The 23,042-nt window shown below is 38.6% G+C and overlaps 1 protein-coding gene across 4 annotated transcripts in view; it reads right to left on the reverse strand.

Annotated features, from left to right (window-relative positions):
- LOC134205554 (uncharacterized) overlaps positions 1–23,042 on the reverse strand; it is a 189,413-nt gene that overhangs the window by 120,369 nt on the left and 46,002 nt on the right. For 2 of the 4 annotated variants that reach the window (XM_062680885.1, XM_062680882.1), the window contains exon 1: positions 11,554–12,449. The exons of the other annotated variants lie outside the window; for them this stretch is intronic. The gene's annotated coding sequence lies outside the window, so the exon portion shown is untranslated. Of the gene's footprint in view, positions 1–11,553; positions 12,450–23,042 lie in introns of those variants that run through there. 4 annotated transcript variants of the gene reach the window in all.

The following is a 23,042-nucleotide window of genomic DNA, read 5'->3' on the forward strand; positions in this document are numbered from 1 at the left end:
TTTAATATTCCAGCTAAAAAGGTTCTTATAAAAAAGTGGTTTCTTGAGGAAATCCTGATGAATAGGATGTTTGCTTCTCAGTAGAAAACAAATGTACCCGAGCTTTTCAATGTTTTGGGTAATAAAAACATTTCCTTAACATGTTGTAAAGGTCGCCTACATGTTTATGAAAGATGATCAAGAAAAATGTCAAAAATGATATAAACCTCAATAAGTGACGTTCAAGTGGTATAATTCTAATATATTTTCTATGGTTTCCAGCAAGGAAGATCTTAATTATGAACTGTTTGAATTAACCATGAAATGAAAGATGTAATTTGAGTCAAGTCAATGTAATTTAAGGCGTTTGAAGGCAAGTGCTTCTAATAATAATCAAACGGTATCAAAAAACTTCTTAGCATACAAGCAAATTATATTTGAACACGTTATATGATTATAGAAACGATGATTATTTATTTTCCGATGGTTTAGATGCTTCATCTCATGTGAAAAGAATTGAAATCAAGATAAAAACGCATTTTATTAAGTGTACCTACTAATGTGGGACACTATTTTTTCCACATATTAATTTTTAAATAATTATACCAATGAAGAAGACTGGCCAAAGTTTTTTAAACATTGTTTATTTAATTCCTGAATCCAGATAACAAATTTGGTAAAAATCAGTGAAACAGAAAAAAAAACTTTAAGATAAGTAATAAAATGAGGTGTGCCAATTAATGTGGGACAGAGTGTAAGGTGATCCTGATCAACGTCATCAAGCTGGCGGATTTCGTCAAGGAGAAGGAGATCGAAATTTTGTTTTTTACTGAAACGCACCTAAAACCGGAGGTGAGTGTTATAAGTCCGCACTTTCGAATCGTGAGACTAGTCCGGGCGATCATGGGAGGTGGTATGGCCATCGGTCCTCGCTACAACATGAACTGTCGCCCACTGTGTGACAGCAGCACAATCACGCCAATCGCGTCATACTACTTATCTGAAGCCAATGCTGGCGATGGTTCATCGGCTACCCTTTGAAGTAACGTCGTCAAAATTACGTGGAGACAAGGACAGTAAATCATTGCCGGTGACATGAATGCCGAACATAAAGCCTAAGGCAACAGTCGCGGCAATAGTAAAGTCACCATGTGGATCAACGACCTCTATACGATTCGAAGGCCACTATACGATTCTAAGCCCGGATTTTCTCCACTCGGCTGAGTCGGTCCGGAGTTCATCCAACAATCGTCCTGTGCGTCAACAACATGAACGATCACATATCGCAGCCTGTCGTCTACCACGAGCTCAGCTCGGATCTCTATCCTGTGTTGGCGGAAGTGAGCTCCTCGGTAAATCGGCATCAGCAGTCTCGACGAAACTATAACCGAAAAAATCGGATAATGCCAAGTTCCAAAAAGTGTGTCATACATACACACATACAGACATCACCTCGGTTCGTCGAGCTGAGTTTATCGTTATATAACACTTTGGGTCTCCGGGCCTTCTATCAAAATTTTATTTTTAGAGTAATCCTATAGATTTTCGGTGCAACTTTGTTGTACGAGAAAGGCAAAAATGTGAAAATTTCCGTAATTTTCCATAGATGACCCCTTCTTCAAAAGCGTTCATGGAGAATTTTATTACTTTTATTGCACGGTTTGAAAAAAAATTATCTTCCTTTTACTTCATTATTTTGTTTTTACGTGTCTACACAAATACGTATTTCGTCCACTACTTGTGGACATCTTCAGTGTGTTGTTTATCGACTACAACACACTTATCGATAAACAACACACTGAAAATGTCCATAAGTAGTGGACGAAATACGTATTTGTGTAGACACGTAAAAACAAAATAGGAAGACAACATTTTTTCAAACTGTGTAACATTTTCCCCTAAGACGCTCAAAATTAATTATTAATAATTTTATTGGTTTTGTGTATTGTTTTTTGGATTTTTTTTTGCATTATATGTGAAAAGTTTATATTTATTTGTTGCTCATTCCCTAATTTCTTTAATTTCCTATTTTTCATGGAAAATTTGTAATTATTCATGGAAATTTTATTTTACTGCCAAAAAACTTCTGTGTAAATATGTTCAAACGATTCTCCAAGGTTTTAATACAAAATATATACAGAATATATACAGAAACTATTAAAATAATAATGAATGATAGGATTTTAAATATTAAAATCTACTATTGAACGATCGACTGTGTATTTTGATTTCGATTTTAAGAACAGCTACGCAGTCTTGAAGGATTGAAACAAAATCTTTGTCTATCCGAAGTTTCGACACGGTGACTGTGATGGTGTTGAAACGTCGGATTATTAAATATTTTGTTCCAACGCTTCAAGACTGTGTAATCATTCCTGAAATCAAAATCAAAATCTACCAAATTTGTTCATGTCAACATTTTTATCAGATTTTGCAAGATTTGCCGAACTGTATAAAAATCTGCGATCCGTTCGATGGGTGTACCAAGATATTGAGTTACCTGCGCCTAAGACACATCACAATCATATGATAAATATTATAAAGGACAGCATGGGGGAATGGAATAATATCTGCGGTCTCCTGGACTATGTCAAGCTATTCTAAAAATATATCGAAATACTTAAGTCCAAACCATTAGACAATGAAGTTTTCCGGTTTTCTCCATATCACACCAGACCGTTACATTTTCATGATTATCCTCCTTTCTACGTGTTTGTTTGTTTCATGAATGCTGAGCTGCTGTTAGAAAAGGGGTCATAGAATCAATTTAGGGAAAAAATAGCAAGCGGTTTTCAAGACTCATAAAATCACATCAAGAGCTCAAAAATTCCATCTCACTTGAAATAAATCTTCTGAAATTATTGCCCGACCCATTCGTTGCAATTCTTTTCAACCCTGGATAAACATATTGAAGATCAATTTCAGTTGTAAATTGAATTCTTAGAGTTTCTTATGAAGTTTTTCTTTCCCTGGAAATTAAAATTTCGGCCTTTAATTTAACCAATCTTGTCCTATTCAAATGTTCAAAAATTTGAGATAATTAATACAAATCATGTAGTAGATTTCAAAGGTGATCCTGAAATCCTTATTTCCCATAGCATTGAATCAACACTTAAATATTGCTGCATTGTTCTTTCAGAAGCTTTCCCAAGCAACAAATACGGTTTTACAACGCTCTATCTCAAGCAACAAATACGGTTTTGAAACGCTCTGGTGTGTAAAGAAACGGAAACACCATCAACAAGTCTTACGTGCTCCTTGGTTTTGCGGATGACATCGACGTCATTGGTGTAGATCGCAAAGCAGTGGAAGAGGCTTTTGTGCCTTTTAAAAAGGGAGACTGAAAGAATAGAACTGATCATAAACTCTGTCAAAACTAAGTACTTGGTGGCTGGCAGAGAACGTGGCAGCCCAAACGGTGTTGGTCCCGAGGTGGAAATGGATGGGATGCGATTTGAGGTTGTCGGCGAATTTATGTATATTTGAACACTCGTTACATGTGATAATGACGTTAGCCGCAAGATGAAAAGACGTGTTGCGGCTGCAATTAGGACATTCTACGATTTGCGTAGCCAGCTTAAGTCTCACAGCCTTTGGCCATGAACAAAACTAGCTCTGTACACATAGTTGATTCGCCCAGTCGCCTTGTACGGACATGATTCATGGACGTAAAAAGAATATCGATTTCTCGAAATGTTTGAGCGGAGAATACTGCGCTCAATACTTGGCGGCGTGGTGGAAAATTGTGAATGGTGCAGACTAATGGTACGCGATAGCATAATTTTTCCTGACGAAACGAAACGAAATTAGAAATGCTATTGTTGGTTCGAAACGAAACTCAGATTTACTTCCGAGACTTCGAAACGAAACAAAATCGAGGTCCATTCGATTCAAAATTTCACGAAACGAAACGAAATTTAATTTTTTTTTCCACGAAATTTTTATTGATTTTTTTTTGCATGCAAAAAACGAATACAAAAAATCCGCGGAGAAAATTTATTTTGTTTATTATTTTTAGAGTCGAATAAGATCGATACTAATATTTAAAAAGAGTTATGTCTCCCCCCCCCCCCCGAACGGATTTTTTTGGCTCTAAAATAATAATTTGAGGGAACCACAAAAAAAATCGGGAAGTTTTAAGGATTTTTAAAACATTCTTCAACAAATCCGAGGAGTTTTTTGATTTTTTACATTTTAATATTTATTTTTTTTTATCTCCCCCTTTCCGGGATTAGTAGGATATAATTTTTATTAAATGTTTGTAACGGCCTTATTGTTACTCAGAGGAGAATCTAGTTTAATTTTACAAAAGGACATAAGTAACAGATTAGTTTTGGATCTGTTTACCATTTTCAAAAATATGCCCCTCATCTCATCATAAGCAACGTAAAAATATTCATTGCTTAATATTCTCAAACAGATCCCAGAAAAAATAAAAAAAAAGAACGATTTTAACTGTAATTAACAGATTTCATATTGATTAGATATGTTCACCATTTTGAAGAGTATTACATAATCACAGTGCCACCCCTCCATTTCGATTAACCTCTTGAATAAAGTCTTCAGGCAAATTTTCAACCAAATTCATGAAGATTTATTGAATCTGTAAAACTTTCCAAAAGGGACCTAAGAACAGATCTAAGCAGTATGAAAGCTGTTGTTTGCAGTACAAAACTCGACTTTTCCTTAATTTTTACTGAGGTCTGCTGAAAATATTAAGCGAGCAATTTTTTTCCGTTGCTTACGGTGATTTTTTTTTTCATCCACCACTTTTTTGTGTGGAGTTAGCCTTGGAAAATAAGCAGGCTATAGACATCCCTATCTAACTCCCTTAGCTTATAAATAGCCACCATGTCCCGGGCACAGTGTGCAGATAGACCGCTGTCAGTTGCATAAAATTTTAAGAATCGTCAACAACAACATCGATTGTAGCTTAATAATCAAAAATATCCACAACAATAAATGAGCAGGATTTATTTTTAAATTCTGCTCAAGCCTTTCACAGTGAAATAGAAGACACATTGTTTTTCTCCATGTAAGTAAAATCAAAATTGATCATGTAGATAAGTTTTGAATCAATTAAACTCATTAGTCATATTTAATGAATATTCCCGATTAAAGTTGCATATTGAAGAAAGCTGAATTTTGATGTTTTATGATGTTAAGCTTTTTTAGATTTGACGTACGTTGCTCGACGTTGGTGTTGGTGTTGGCTACGCTAAACATGAGCTCTTGGCATAGGCCTGAAAATAAGCGAAAATCGTGACTGCTAGATGAAAACTTTTTTTTCGTTTCATCCCTTCACCTCCCACTCACTTTTTGCGAGAGCAATTAGAAAAATTCTGTGGTGGGCTGCGGTGGGAGTCGAACCTCAACAATAATAGCCGTGGGATGCGCTTACTTCTAGCAACACCATCAAGCTATCTACATGTAGGCATTAGGTTACAGTGGCCAAACGTCCCGAATTATGCGGGACAGTCCCGGGTTCAGCCTACTTGCCTCGCATTGCCTGGCGCCCCGTCAAAAGCTCTGCATTCCATGAAGAATCTGTAAAGCCTGGAGATTCAATCCATTAGAAATGGAATGTAAAGAAATCTGTAATAGATCTGAATAATTTATTAAAAAGAGACTTGAACCTACTGAAGTTGACGGTCTTGAGGGTCTACTGAAGTTAAAGGGTGAAGGTAATTTTGAGTATCCAAACTATTTTCGCAATATTAAAGAATACAGAGTTAGTTTTTATTTCTGCAGCTGAGCAAAATAAAGAACAGACTTCCGTAAACAATTCTCGGCAAAATACGTGTTTTCTGGAAGCTAGGACATAACGTGACAATTGAATCGAGACAGTCGGTAGCTCTGACGAGGTGATCGCCAGTGTAACCAAATTAATTTGGTACAGAATCTTCCAAACAATATGTTTCAGAACTCGACGCTCCTATCCATTATTTATGTAAGAGAAGCGAAAAATTCAAACACTTGGAAGATAATGACTGTTAGATAAAAAAAAATATAATGCTTAAAATAAACAGTAAAAAATCTTTGCAGACTATGAGAATAATATATAAGCATTTGGCTATTAAATATAAACTAATTTCATCCCAACAATTTCGAACGCAGACATTTACGTTTATTGCTAATCATTAACTATTAAAACCAGCAGCACGTTCAAACTAACAACAAACAGAACTACGGAAAACGCGCTGCACCGGCACGATTCTGGCTGAGAATGGATACGATTTTAAAGCGTTCGAATAATCTGGATCTGCAGGATCTAGACAATGTGAGCAAATTATAGATTCTCATGATATACGGAATCAAAAATATCTGAAGGTAAAAGTTTAGGTCATGACAATAATCCCAATCGAAAGATCTGTGAGATATCAGAGAATACCCCAAAACTGGAGCATTCTTAAATACGCAAAGATTTAAAAATCCATAAATCAGGAAAACTTCTGAAACAACATCATCTCCATTTCACAATGGTTGTTCAAACTGAATACTGAAAATTATTTTTACTTCACCAAACAATATTATTCAAATGAGTCTCGTTTCGGACGTCGTTCAGCGCGGTTGACTTTGGGGCTCTGATTTTGTACGGTTTTTCGAAACACCGCATATGCTTAGTGCAGATGCAGACGCATGAGTCACGGGTTTTACCATGTGTACAAAAATGCAGACATCGGCAGGCTGATAAAATACGGAAGATTACAGTGGGCTGGACACGTAGTGCGTATGCCGGGAGAGAGACCAGCAAAAGTGATATTTAGCAGAGAACCTGGAAGAGGATGCTGTGTGCAATCGAGGAAGATGCGCGTGCGGCCGGCGTGCAGAGAGACTTGCGACTGGCGGCTCAAGAACGAGCACCCTGGTACTGGACATTACATTCGGTTTTGCTGCGGACAACACGAAGTGTACGACCATCAAAGGTATAGGTAGGTAACGCTCTTGAAGACACCGATTGATTCTTCAAGTATGCCATAAAACCATACAACTATGTTGCAAGGGTTTGGTGATATCCAAAACCAGCACGATTATATTCCTCCATATTTTTAAACTCCCTTTCCTTATGTGATTTATGGTATGGTGCAGCATCATTGACGTAACTAATAAAAAAAATCTAACTTTCTAGCTTTAAATTCGATTTGTCTTTTTTAAAAGATGTTTATTATATTTATGACTGCTTATTGAGCAACCACTTAACGCTCCACACACCCAACTAACGAATACTGCTAACCCTCTTATGTCCAAGATCGCCTTCATACGGGAATTTTTGATTTTTTTGGAATTTTCAATTGTTGAAAATTTGATTTTGGTCAATAATATAAACTTCAATGCATGTTTCGAATCTGTAAAAACCTTAAATGTGGTTTGACATTAAATTTCAAAATTCTACACATAGGGGGAATAACGGCTTTAGCAGGTTTTGTTCTATTATTGTCGGGGGATTTCCTATAATTAATTATACTCAAATTTGGCCTAAACATTCTCTGCATATCAAAGAATATTGTGGCCAAATTTCATAAAATTTGGTCAACAAAAACTCCCCTGACAATAATAGATCAAAACCTGCCAAAGACGTCATTTCCCCTATATGAAAAATGATTGAAAATTTAGTAATTCGTGTTTCTTCGTATTCATGTTCGTATACGTTTGAAGAGTAAAATATTTGTAATTTAGAATTTCACCACAGCTACTTGGTACTGCTTGATGAATTACAACTTCGTGGCCGCAACACAAAGTTTAAAACAAAATAAACAAGGTTTAATTAAAAAAAAGGAAACTAGCTAGTTTGCGGTAGTTTTTAATTGGTATATGAATAACAATAAGTTTATCTATTATCTGCGATACACAAACAATATTTAATAAATTTGAAACTCCGCTTCATACCCGTTTCGAATCAGGCTATTTACGGGAAACTATTTATCAAGAAAATCTGCAGAAAGAATTGCCTTTGGATCAATAATCGGCAATACTTAGCTTACAATACTTGGCTTTAACTTTTTCGGATTTCATGGATAATCGTTTCAGAAGATCCAAAGCGCAATCCTTCACAGTTTTCATATTCCACCGGGCATGCATGGTGTGAAGTGTATGTTTGATCATGATCATGCTCGGTTTTTAGATACTTCGCACGATCTAGTATCCTTGTGCTTTGCGATCGAGAAGTAAATCAGTTCGTGCGCCTTTGACTGTGTTTCTGGCCAGTGTGTAGGTAGTTTGTTCTGCTTTGTGTGGCATAATAGTAGTTTGTTAAAATCATTGTGTAAAAAAAAACTGACACAGTCGCATCACTTATCAGAGTGATTCCAGGTCCAACGATGCCTGATAATCCTTCCTGTTGGTTTTGTGGGGACGCAGAGGTAAACACGGTCTTCAAATGGCAAAATTATTTAAAAAAATCCCTAATTAATCCACCTATTGGTGCCTTTCTCGTGTAAAATAAATACTAAAAAATATGAGTGACTGGTTTTTAGCGTGTTTTGCGCATAGAATATAGTATTTTGGCCATAACTTCTGATCCTATAGTCCAATCTGGCCAATTTTCAATAGCAAACAATGGGACAGGGTTCTCAGTCGAATGGAACTTGTTGCGAGTAATTCGGCTAATGCTAAGTTCCAAAAAGTGTGTCTACAAAATTTTGTACACATACACATATACACACACACACACACATGCGTACATACACACAAACAGACATCACCTCAATTCGTCGAGCTGAGTCGATTGGTATATAACACTATGGGTCTCCGAGCCTTCTATCAAAAGTTTGGTTTTGGAGTGATCATATAGCCTTTACGTATACGTAGTATACGAGAAAGGCAAAAATTAGAAACTCGGTTTAATATAGATTAAAGGATTGATCATTCACCTAGAAATCCCATTGAACATTCTAAATTCATTCTTTTTGACTTTCTCGTATACTAAGTATACGGAAAGGCTATAGAACCGCTCCAAAACCGAACTTTTTATAGAAGGCTCGGAGACCCATAGTGTTAAATACTAATCGACTCAGCTCGACGAATTGAGGTGATGTCTGTATGTGTGTACTGTGTATGCATGTGTGTGTATGTGTACAAAAAATGTGAGACAAACTTTTTTGTACTTAGCATTACCCCAGCAACATTTTGGTTTTATAATGGTTTTAAGACACTCTTGTAGAGTAAATAATGTTCTTCGAGAGCGTTATAAAACTAAAAATGTTACTTGGGTATCCAATTTCCCCACAAGAAGTTGCATTCGACGCAGATTGTGGCCTAGTTAGACCCCATTAAAAATTAGACCGATCGGACACTGCGTTCCGGAGTTCTTAACAAAATATAGTTTTAAAAAAAAAAAATCCATTTTTTGTTTGGAAAATATCTGCAATGCAATGAATTCTTATGAATGAGAAATGATGGAAATAATTAAATCTATTTCCCTAAAGTGCTTTTTTGACCTATCTAATGTGTTTTTCTTATTTCATTTTATAACGCACGAGAAAGGCATCACCATCGCTAGGTGGATTAATCTGTTTTTTTTTGGTTGCCTTACTATTCTGTATCTATTTCAAAACCCGAAGATTTTTTGGATTTCACGTACTACAAAGTTGTCATTTTACTTCATAAACGAACTTTTCAGAAGGCCTGGATAACGTTAAGATGTCTTAGCACTTAGTCCCTACGTCAGATCCCGAGTAGACGAAAACAACTCAATCATATCAAATGTTGATAAGATAGCAAAATGAGATATTGACATGATTGATATAAGAGATAAAAGATCACACGACAATATCAATATTTTGCACTAAAATATCATGAGGAGATCAAGTTGTGCTATTTGTAAGAAGTGATCAATATCATGTGCCATTAGTTTGTTCTTATCCATAGCATATCTTGATGTTCAAATGATATTTCGGTGCAAATTTTTGATATTGTTGCCAGTTCTTTTATCTCTTATATCAATCAAAACCATATCATGTTTAGATATTCTGTTCATGGCTTCTACCGGGATATTATACCTGTAGTTTATACAATTGAGTTAACATGCAATCAATTCCAACTTCCATAATCAATGATATTTGGCGCTCAAAACGAAAGTTGCATAACTGCAGTATAAACAAATTCTCTTTGTCGGTTTTATCTTTTGCTGAAAACATGGCCGGATATATAAGGACTGTTCAGTTTATTGAGAGGACACTTTTACATAACGATATTATACAGATAGATTGGTCAGTTTTGATGGAGTTTGCTTCATCGTATGTTCTAATACACAGTCAATCAACTGTAATTTTTGAAAAGAGATAAAACAGTTTATATCCAACAAAATGGCGCCTATTGTCAAAGCTTCTCAAATTTCGCGTTAACATCAGCTTTCCAACAGATTTTTTATAAGCAAAATTGACAACTTGTAAAAGAATTGTAAATCGGCATGTCAACAAAATCATCAAGAAGATCGGAAAAACACACACTGTTAATGATTTGTCGATATCCAGAAACAGTATAGCTTGTGGCAGCCCGAAAACCGAATATAAACGGTTGGAGCTGTTAAACATCCAATAAATTGAGATTGTTATGAATATCGTAAATTTCTGAATTAGAATTGTTTCGTTGATAATTGGATATCATTTCTAGAAGGTCAGATAATATATTCAACGAAGAAAAACAGATTTCTCAAAAGATTGATGGTTTGAAAAACATCAAAAGCCCAAAGTGTCCTCTTTTTAAACTGAACAGTCCTTATTTTCTAAGTGTTTAGCATTCTTGTCGTAAGATGGAACAATTGGCTATCATCGGACTACTTGCTAAAATAGTTTTAACTTGCTGTAATGAATTGAAGAAATAAACGAGCGAAATGTGAACAACAATTTTGGGGAGAGGGCTAGTTGGTTCTAGATGGGGCGAAAACCTGCAGGAGGTAGTTCCGTCTGTGTGTAACACCATTGAGTAGTTAGAAAACCAAAAAATTCGAAAATTGTCAATAATGTAATCATATTGAAATGTATACCTGAAGGTCAGTATTTCTAGAAGTCGCACAGCATGTACGAAAAATTTGACAATATTGATACAAAATTTATCGTGCTATATCAAACAGAATAATTTAAATTCGTCTGACATCAAAGTTCAGCCCCCTTACACGATATAGTTACTTAATTTTGCATAAGACAATATACACACGAAAAATAAATCTCACAATTCTGTATAAAATCTTGTCATACATATTCAATGGAGTTCCAATCCAAAAAATGTAAGTTATTAATACAAATACTGTATTCGACTAATGCGGAATTGCATGATTATAATACAATGATTGGTATATGACAAAATGTTGCACAGATTTTACAAGGTTTTAATACAGAACTGTGTCAAAGTCTATCATCCGCTGGCTGGGTTATTTAATTTCAGGTTGCACTCAAAGTTGAGTTGAAAACCCGCTTATTCCTTTCAAAGTCATTTAGGTTTACATTACTCATTTGTCAACTTCTCGATCTTCACGTCAAATGTGGGTTGCTTCATTGAATAAAATCAAATCAAATAATATCATCATTTCACTCATTTTTTGAATGGGACACACAAATATTAATACTAGATATCTACCTTTCGCGGAATCGTTTCTCTTGTTGGTCATTCTAATCCATGTGCAAAAGGAACACTAGTGCTTTCTTCCTACAATGTAATCAACTACAGCACTCAATTATCTGAACCGTACCACGCAGAATTAGGATGTTTTCCCCGTTGTAAAAGGCCGTCTCATACACCAAAACCCGAAACCAGGTTCACCATACTATGATCACAAATAACCAATCACTTGTAAAGCCTCAACTTCGGTCTTCATCTGACGGCTTTTCGGTTACACTGGCAAACCTAACCACAGGTTGGTAGGCACACCATGCTCTCGGCTCATCAATGACCATCATCCTGCAGCCTAATTGAAAGGGTTCACCTCACTGCTTGGTAGCGCAAACACTGTGTCGGGCGGATGTAAAAAGTCAAATATCCTTCCGAATCTTCGGCTGCGAACATCGTACCTATGCAAATACACACACGCGGCCACGCGATAATTCTCAACCTTTCAGCCCGGGATCCATGGCTTACTTTCGAACGACCAGCAGCACCGTCGTTCCGGCCTGGGCAGACGGCGTGTATCGATAACGTTTATTTACTGATTACCGTCGTTCCGATGGACGTGGGCTCGTTTGGCGGCCCCCGCAGCACACAAAGCCCAGGAAAGCGGAAAAACTTTCAACACACACCCACACTCGCTGCACCGCACCACATCATTTTGCGTGTTCAGCACCTCTGCGGAATGTTCGACCGTCGATTGCCCGCGTCGCGACGCCACTCTAGGTCGGTGACTTTGAGATGCAAGCCGCGTTCGAAACTTCCTAGACCAGCCGACCAACCTGGGGACCACTACGTGTTATAGTTCAACCAGCCAGCCTCGTCGTGCACTCGAAGAGGAAGAAACAGCCAAACCAAACCCAACCGACCGATCTGTGGTGTGGTGAGATAGTGCGGACGGATCCTGAAACTGGCTGCCAGCAAGGTCTGGTTTGTGCTCTGTGGCGGAATTAGAACATTTCCTGCTCCACCCTCCTCCTTCAGCGCCGGCCGGGTGCGTTGGTTGGCCATGGCCACCATAACTCCTTCGCGGCCATATAATCAGAGCAGCAAAAAGTGGCAGCCACACAGCCGCACATATGTGTGTTTAGCAAAGAAACCAAGGAACGACAGTCGGAGGCAGCACCTTTGGGTGCGACAGAGCGAGAGGTTCCCAGCCAGTGGCGAAAGAGAACGAATGAGCGATCCGCAGTCGGGGGGGCCACGGGACCGATAGTGCGAGCGAGCGAGAGCGAACCGGCGATTGAGTGAAAAACCATGTGGTGGAAAACCCCTAATTTCTCTCCTCGGTTCCTTCGAGCAGTTTTCTCAGCTGAGCTCCGAATGGGTGAGGATGTTGTTGCCTTTCACTAGATGACGGTAATGATGATGTTCGTGTAAAGGGTTGGGGCACGTGCCTGCACGGACGGTGGAGTTTAAAAGCTGTGGAAAGTACGATGTTGTGCAGAGTATCATCAAAGTAGTGTTGTTGTTGTTGCTATCATTGAATCTGGAGATGATTGAATCGTTGTAGATTTATTGATTGCAAAATGAAGGACGATTTCTAGAGATGACCAAGATAAAATCTAAGGAAGACGACAGGAATGAGAAACAATAGCTACAAAAATAATTTATTATTATAGAATCGTAAAATAGTATATTGGTCAAAAAATCGATTGCATGTATCTAGTACATGTCTAGTACAAAATGTATCAAGATTTGAATGGACATACGACATTGGATATAAATTTATGGAAAGTATCCCATTTGGAATGTTATCGGAATATCCTTGGGAAGCTTAAAAGTTTTCAATGTAAATTGTTCAAAATGTGGATTTCAGCAATTCGTTGGAAGGCATCGGGTAATTGTTACGAATGTCCAACAAAAAAAATCTTCGGAAGCTTGAAAGGAAATAGTCTAGAATCCGCAAGGAAAATTTAAAAAAATCTTTGGAAAATTCTGCGGAACTTCCACGTGAAATTTTTCAAAATTTCATCAAAAACTATTGCTCCTGTCAACATATCAGTTCACTATTTGCTTGATATCGTAAAGGGTGTACGAAATCAAATTTCATCACTGTTAAAGGTCTATTTGCTAACATTCCACCTCCTGGGTTGATTATAACGTAATTGTGTGTGATAACACTGCGTAAGTTTCATTGTAAAATTTCCAGTAGTTTCGGAATTACAGTAGTTTCACCTCATAACCCACATCTTATGTAAAGATGCCAGTAATCCAATGTCATGTCAAGGACCGAAAAATCACCAGAGCTTCAGCCGATCGAAGGATACTGGACTAGAATGAAAACACGTGCCTCGAAGGTACCTATTAATTTTTTTCATTATGGAACATAAAATATTGAATTGGACTCTCGCGTCAACATTTTTTACTGGCACTGACGTCAAAATTTTATATAAGACTAATTTCAGTCAAATTCCGGATTTTCATACGGTCGTGCCCACCTGTGGTCACATATAAAGAGGAACCATGAATCAACTGTTCAACTTGCGGAAGCTGTGTATAACAGCGTGCATGAAGTTCGATTCCGTGAGTACATTTTGAACAAGTGCAACGGAACTTCAAAGAGAACCCTTCATCGTTCTAGTCTTTTGTGTTTTTTGCGCCAGCCGAATGGGTCGTAGACTGACATTAAGACCCGTAAAACTTCCTGCTTCGTGGGAACTTGCTTTCCGGACGACAGCTCCTGTTGGCACCGTTTTGGAATCTTGAACGTGAACGTCTTCTTCTTCTTCTTCTTGGCATTACATCCCCACACTGGGACAGAGCCGCCTCGCAGCTTAGTGTTCATTAAGCACTTCCACAGTTATTAACTGCGAGGTTTCTAAGCCAGGTTACCATTTTTGCATTCGTATATCATGAGGCTAGCACGATGATACTTTATGCCCAGGGAAGTCAAGACAATTTCCAATCCGAAAATTGCCTAGACCGGCACCGGGAATCGAACCCAGCCACCCTCAGCATGGTCTTGCTTTGTAGCCGCGCGTCTTACCGCACGGCTAAGGAGGGCCCCTGAACGTGAACGTGTCGCTGATAATATCCCAGCACATGGATTCAAGAACCTTTTCGGAGTTCGACAGCCATCCTCGGATCTCGAATCCGCGATCTGCGTGTATGTAACAAATATAATTCCACAGGAACTGACGATGCTGATCGGTAGGCTTGATCCGAACTTGGTGAAACATTTCACGCATATCTACTGAAATCGCTGTGCGGTATTCGCGAAATCTTTGGAGGACGTGATGAAGTGGTGTAATCCGATCTGGTTCCTTTAGCAGAAACGAATTGCGAGAAAGGTTTCCCACTTTAGCGCAGCATCGCAAACGATTCGTAGCTCACCCGGTTTATTGGGATTCACCACGGGGAAGATCGGCAGGTATCACGAACGTCCAGAGTACATGCCTTCCTCCTGCGCTGAAAGTTTGCGAATATATCCTTTCGTTTGGTAGTCTGCCAGATATGGTAGCTATACTAAACTTTGTTTTTCGCATTCGTTTGCCCTGACAAACAAGAGCACGGACTAGTACAGAAGTTGGCTGGTTCTCACTCCCTTCTCTGGAATCGAGTGGGTATTCCAGTCTGGAGCTGTCAACTCCAAACAGGATTCGGGGTTTTGCTATAAAAAAAAGAGTCGATTGGTAGATCTGTCAAATACTGGAATTGCACTGTTCAAGAAGATCGAGGCTGCGTACGGTATGCATCTCCGGTAGAAAGCCCTGTCCAGAGATTGAAGCACAGGAAATGTTCGCTGAGAATACGAACCTTGCTCATATTTTCTTTGCCATCATGTCTACGAAATGCACATCGAAGACTTCTCGCTTTTGAGATTTAATTTCTTCCACAAACTGTGTTGATGTCGATCCTGCATCCAAGAAGGCGTATGTAGTAATCGATCTCCCTTTGCCTTGCAACGTAACACGTACGTACTTTAGCAGCACATTTGGCAACCAGCTGTGATGCGCATTTAGAGACGCGTTCTGCGATGGAGCGCTTGATGACGGCCTTTTGTGTTTGCTGTCGTCATGCAGCAACCGGTGAAGTGGAAATCTACATCCCCCCTTCAAACACTTCCGGCAGATTCTCTTCTCGGTCGCTAACTAACCCCCATCGAGCATGCGGTGATATCTTTAGGAAACTGCTGCACTTTTCGAGGCTATTACATACATGGCCGCATGCTAGACAAGCTTTGCGATCGACCTGTTCTGGCTGGTAAACGGAATGCACGTGGACGTAGACCTCGTCCTTTCGCACTTTCTTTTCCATCCTGGTTTCCAGTTTCTGCGGTTTGGTCCACACCGCCGGTCTAATCACCTGACTTAACGCCTCACCATCTCCCCCAGCCAATCATTGAAATCCAACAGCGTAGCGGCTCCAATTTGCTTTCGATGAAATGCCAACTTCATTTTCAACACCGTTACTATCCTCAAGCCAACTATCCTCAAGCTCCTGCAGCAACGCAACGTAGTACTGTCGTTCGTCCAACTGGCAGCCTTCGGTGGTGGCATCATGAGAATTCTCCGGACCATTGTCTCCACGATGGATTCTGGATTACCAAAGAGAGTTTTCATCCAGCTCATGATCACCGGAACGTTGTCGGGGTGTAGAAGAAGACTTTTGACAGCGTTCAATGTCTTGCCATGTAGACTCCTCTCGAGACGATTGAGCAGCTCATCGTTCCGGAAACCACGCATTCTGAAAGTTTGCTCGAATGTTCGAATGTTCGAATGTTCGTTCCTAATCGGCTGCTGAGACGCTACGGTGTATAATTTTTTTTTTATTCTTTATTTGAGTGATTTTTAAGGTGTTACAATACGGTGTATAAAGGCATCGATGACGAAATGAATATTGCTGCTGGATATCCACAAATTGGTGATTGGTAGCTCGGCAGAATTCCCGGGATGTTCCCGACGGATCGAAGATGCTGAATATTCCTGTCTCCAGGTCCATAAGTCGAGGCTGAAGCGGAGCGGAATATCCGGCACCATTGGAACAAAACCACTTGGAAGACACAATTGAGATTACGGCACAACCGTTTCTCGCAGCTGGCCGTACACCGGCAGAAGCGTTTCTTCTTCATGGCGTGCCTTGAGTGACCAGATAGAACTTCTCGAGCAGCAGTAGAAGCAGTGGCAACAGGAGCAACAAAAAAACCTAAAGCAGACTGAGGAACAGGGTCAGAAGCTCGAGCAGTGACAGTAGTGGTCCGAGGCAGATCCATCGGGTCGAGATAGTGCTTATCCAGCGATGTCCTCACGCATCCGTTACAGCTTCATTATCCACAATCCCAAGTACTGTCGTTCACGTTCGCACAATCGTGATAGAACCACGCATCACACTCATCGCATTGTACCATCCGACCATTAGTACTGTCTAAGTCGATCCGATGGCACACTCCGCAACTCGCCCCCGCACCAGGAGATTCATTTTTGTTTTTGGAACACATTCCCACACCCGCATACGTTTCCACTTGACATTCCGGAATTAAACGAAACATTTAACGTACAAGTCAATAATACAATCAATACAACATACAATTTGGCGTGATTACCATTACCCGCCACAACAGTATTTAGAAGAATTACGAAGCTTCAATATCCATCTACCGTAGCTAAACCTCAGTTACGACACTATTTTTAACGCTCCTAATTCAGTTAACGTTTCGAAGGGACCTTGTTCAGATCAGGTTCCACCATCGTTCATAAGGAACTGTGCAGCCTCGCTGACTATCTCAGTCCTGGCAATAGTCAACCGATCACTAGCGAATTGCGAATTCCCTGATGCCTCATAGCGTGGAAAATTTTCGACCCATTTCGATCCTGAACTGTTTGGCCAAAGTACTCGAAAGACTCTTGCATGATAAGCTATATCCAGCAGTTATATCAGAATTCCAGTATGGATTCATGAAAAAAAGTTCGACGATCTCTAATTTAATGAGGTTCGCCAATAGTGTTATTGGAAGCATCTTTAAGCGGCAATAAGTAGATGCTGTGTACATTGACTTTTCGAAGGCATTTGATAAAGTTCCGCACGAATTTGCTATTTTGATCGGTTCAGTATCAACAGTTGGTCTACAGTTGTAGATCCTCAACTGGATTAATTCGTACTGAACTTCAAGAAAAACCTTTGTTATGTTCAGGGACGCCACTTCAGGTGAATTCGAGATTCCGTCAAGTATTCCACAAGGGAGTCATCTAGGATCTTTAATTTTACGCTTTTTATCAACGACGTTTGTGATCAGCTGCACTCGTGTAAGCTGCTTTTTGCGGATGACCAGAAAATTTACCGAGTTCGAGTGAGCTACAAATTTCTGTGCACTTCAAACCGACATTGTGCGCTTATCATCGTGGTGTTAGAGAAACGGAATACAAGGCAACGCCACCAAATGCAGAATTATTACGTTTACCCATGTTCACTCACTAATCAGATTTGACTATTCGATGAAGCAGTTGCCGCTTATGAGAGTAAACTCCATAAAGGATCTTGGGGTCACCTTGCACAGTAAGCTCCGGGTTAACGAGCACTTATCCAGGACAATCTCTAAAGCCAACACTGTGTTTGGCTTTCTGTGCACAATTCGATGTTCGATGATAACCTGATAACCTGTTCCGATAACCTGCTCCCGTATGAGCACAGATGTGCGCTCATTATAATAAAAATAATAAAAACAATCACATACAAAATGTCTAAAATTGCATTTTAGGCAGTTAAGTTTCATTTTTTTAATTTGTTTTTTATTTATGAAATAAATTTATATCCAGTTTTTTGCGCTCTGTAGTGGCGGCCAAGTCAATGGCTTTCTGAAATTCCAGAGGCTCCGATCAAAGAAAAATATAAGCACTCATTAGCTCTACCTTGAACCAACTTATCGGTCTTTGTAATTTTCATTTGTTGCAATTATTATTTTACAATTTAAATTTATTTAATATGCTTTTTCAAATTTTTTGATGAAGAATTCTGAAGTTACGAGCTATCTACTTCTAATAACTTTGTACGGATTTTTGGACTTGGAATGAGTGGGCCTGAAAAGGGCCTGTTCACATATTATGTAACGCAAAAATCGGGATTTTTGCCCCCCCCCCCCCTCCTAACCAAAAGTAACATTTTTTGTACTCCCTCCCTTTCCCATATAACGCGTTACTGTGAAAAATTGGAGTGCTTCTTTTTTCCTTTTTTATGAAGCATGTGGATTTTTGGTATTTGTTTGAGCATTGCTAGCTTTAGAATAACAACAGGTGATCAAAAACTAAGGATTGAAATATTATTCTATTCCATTTTAATCAGATTATTATACAATGTAGCTAATTAAAGCAGGACAGAAATTCCGTTTCATAGAAGCACCGAAGCCCAATAGTCTGTAGGGAATACATGTCGGTTTCTTATGGAATCCAATGTTGCTGAAAGCTGTACCAGAAAATGTATCTAAAATAGGGAATTTTTGTTTTCGTGTTCTAAATTCCTGTAAACCCCAACCTTTTGAAAACACATAAGAACGAGTAGTATAAGCGAGTAGCTCGTGTACTGCCGTTCTAGGAATGTTTGTACTTAATTGGAAATAAGACTATTAAATACTTTGCGATTTCAGCGTACAAGATTTTGGAAAGCAAATTCCTGCGAAAACAAGAATTTCATAGAGAATAACGAAAAGTATTCCAAATTTTTTTTTACATCATATAAGGGTATTAATTGTGGAGAAAACCCAGCATTTCATAAAATTGAGAAAATCGCATTTGAATCTTCAATTTCCATTGCTAGCGTCCAACTGGTAGGAAATTTGGAAACACATAACTGAGAAAACTCTTATTATTGAAATTTATTCGGAAATATAATTTGAGGCCATGAGTGACCTTTACAATTAAGTAGGTCAGTTAAACACGTCTGGCATTTTTTACGCAAATCAGTCTAGCTACTTGCTTGATTTCGTTAATGACTAATACGATCAACATATTTATTTTTCACGTGATTAAAGTGGATAGATCAAAATGCAATGAGTTAGAATTAAAACTGTTGCCTCTATTATCTTTGGCTGGGTTTGGAATTCCTCATCAGAAAACAAAATTCAATAAGTGTCGTACCATAAAATAACAATTTTTTATTCGCGTTATGCGTAACATTTGGTAGTACCCACCCCCTCCCCCATCTTTCAGTGTAACAAAGTATAACGCAAGTTGGACCTCCCGCCTTCCCCGAAACGCGTTACGTAATTTGTGAACAGACCCAAACTGCCGCTAACCGCAAGTCGAGCACATCTGTATATGGAAGCCCATATACAGATGTGCTCGACTTGCGGTTAGCGGCAGCAAAGGGGTTGCACAGAAATTTTAATTTGGTATCCGGGCTTTCGATTATTTCAACCAAGAAGAAGTTTTAACATAAAATTCAAAAGAAATAAGAGTATTAAGATGGTGACACCCTGGTTGTTCCATTGAATCCAGTTTTGCATAGTCCATAATATCATTCGCACAATGTTTTATTTTTCTTAGGTATTGCCCTCTTTTAAACATTTCCGTTTTTTTATGTGTGGTTATCTTAAAACAAAATATTTATGCACATGAAGTTCACTTCTAAAATGCAGACACAAGCGATCGTACATATGGAATAAAACAATCTTCTCTACTGTGAACAAATCTCAGAACTTACAATTTTTTCGAATAGACGGACTTTCCCAAAAGTAATAGTGAATGCTTTTTTACTGATCGCCGCAACTGAATTGCTTTGAGGTCAAGTATATGTCCTTCAAGTCTTCACAAATACGTTGCACAAAATCAACTGTAACAATTTTAAATAAAATTAAATTTCTGTCAAACTTATCCAGGTCTTGTGGTGTCCAGGCCAACATGCCTATAATAATACATTTCTTTATCATTCATTTGTTCTACACTGACCCCACAATCATGGATCACACACTAATATGAGTCATTTCCATTTAACCAACATGCAAATTGGAGTGACTTATTATTGTTACAAAGTGACCCATATAGGTGGGGTCAGTGTACCATAAACAGAGGTATAATCGAATTTTTTTGGTTAAGCCCATCGGTCTTCTTTGTCACCCTCACTTCGTACATTTTCATGTTCGACTGAACATTGACAATTTCCGATCAAATATTAGTCAGTGAATATTTATTTAGATTTCGTAAACTAAAAAATTACTGTAAAACTAAACACATAATGACTGTATTCGATGAAATTTGGACACACAAAATAGGTCACCAAAAATTTTCCTTGAGCCCGATTCTTTTTAAATAATTTCTGAAATAAAGTAAGTACTACTAAATGGTTAAGTTTTGACATCATTGGTTTATTGAACCTCTTCTCCCAACCCAAATGCCCGCACCTTTGCCTTGACCCCTTTCATCAGATTTTGGGCAATGATAGGACCGACTTGCTTACTTACTTTTAACCACACTTTCTTTAGTTCAAGTTCATTTTCTATCAGTTTTGGAGTTTTAACAAACTTTGCCTTTATGATTGCCCAAAATTTTTCATTTGGGCGAAGTTCCGGGGTGTTTGGAGGGTTGACGTCTTTTGGTACAAAAACTACATTATTATCTTTGTACCAGTCTAAGACGGGCCGCCGGCCATCGTGAGATCTCAAGAAGGGCAGAAGTCATTTTTGGAGGCATTCGTCCTTGTACATTTGTCCGTTGACGGTCCCAGAGGTGATGAAGGGCTGACTCATTTTGCCACATCCGCAGATCGCTTGCCAGACAAGGATTTTTTTGGCGAATTTCGACAGTTTCTTCTTCCGTACACTCTCCGGAACGGCCAACTTAGAGGTGGCGACGTAGTGTTCCTGTCCTGGCATTTGTTTGGTGTCGGCTTTAATGTAGGTCTCATCGTCCATCACAATGCAGAACGGTTTTGTGAGCCACTCCCTGTACAGTTTTCTTGCACGAGTTTTGGCCACCGAGTTCTGTTTATCGCTCCGGTTCGGTGCCTTCTGGACCTTGTACACATGTAATCCAGAACGTTTCATTGTTTTCTGCACAAAACAAACTTTTGTCTTTTCGCAACATCCCTGATCGAAATGTTGGGATAACGACTAAATGGGTTCAAAACCATCCATCAGATTTGATGTGCCACGTTTTTTGCCACTACCATTTTTTCGCTTGGTTTTCTTACGGTCCTTGAGCGTTTTGATCACATGAGATACGGTTGAATGTTCGATTCCCAGCTGTTTTCCGATCCATCGATGAGAAGCGTTTGGGTTTTCGAAGTGAGTGCCCAACATTTGTTGGCGCACTATTTCTTCATTCGAAGCCATCACTGAAATCACTCGACCGATTTTCACGAAACTCAGCCTATGTAAACATTACACAATGAAATACATTCAGTAAAAATTTCAATAACTTTTACCCACACGCTAAAAAGTTACGACCAATTAATGATTTTAACAATTACTCACATATATATATATGACCCCGACAATAAACTGAGGGGCAATTTTAGCGCCAACAGTCAACATAATCGAGGCCAATTATGTTTTCTTTAAACGCAGTGACCATTCTCAGTACCAATCAAATGAATGAATATGTGAAGAAGAAAACTGAGTAGGGTCAAAGATCCAATAGTGGAGGTAATAAGCACGCGCCATCACAAATTTCTCGCTTACACCTTATAGATAAAGTATTTCACTTACCTCGAGGGTGTATTCGAAAGCCCAGTAACACTATTTTATGAGAATTATGTTCCGATCGCAAGAAAATCCTTGATTGTGACCTAAAATCATTTCTCCAAGTATTGGTACAATGTTCCAATAGTTGCGGTATTTATTAATTTGTGTTCCTATGGTTGCGAATCTCACTGTTTTTGTATTCGACTCGCAACTATAGGAACACTACCGCAACTATTGGTGCAAAGTCCAGAAAAAATAAATTATTTGAGTATTATTTACCGTTTTCGAGGATATTCCGAGGCTGTTTGTGCTTGTTTCGTCTTATGACAGTACACGTAATTGATCAACAATGTGGGTTGCTGCGTTAAATCTGTAGTTTCTCTAAAACTACACTACCGCAACTATAGGAGCAACCACGACTATCGGAACTTTTACCCTAAGTCATTCTATGTTTTGAATAGTCATGCGACGTTTGTCAATATTTGGTCCGAAGTTGCTTCGTGAAGGTGGTTATTTTATTTTACTTTTATTATGATTCATAAACGCCACTCACTAACTTTATTTGTCATTCTTCAAAAAACTATAAAAAAAATAAGTGGGTAGGATTTTGTTGCCTTGCGGCTAAAACTTGAATTGAATAGATTTCGACCATCGCAATATATTTTGCACATCCAGTCAATGAAAGATCCTTATTAGCCTTTGTTTTTGTTTTCCTACATTATACAAAATCCAAAACCCACAAAGCTAAACATTAATACTAATAGGTAATGAATCCAATCAAAGATTAGATTTTTTTACAGTACTATACTGCCGCTAACCGCAAGTCGAGCACATCTGTATATGGAAGCCCATA

This window comes from Armigeres subalbatus, chromosome 1 (genome assembly GCF_024139115.2).
Source record: "Armigeres subalbatus isolate Guangzhou_Male chromosome 1, GZ_Asu_2, whole genome shotgun sequence".
Lineage (NCBI taxonomy): Eukaryota > Metazoa > Arthropoda > Insecta > Diptera > Culicidae > Armigeres > Armigeres subalbatus.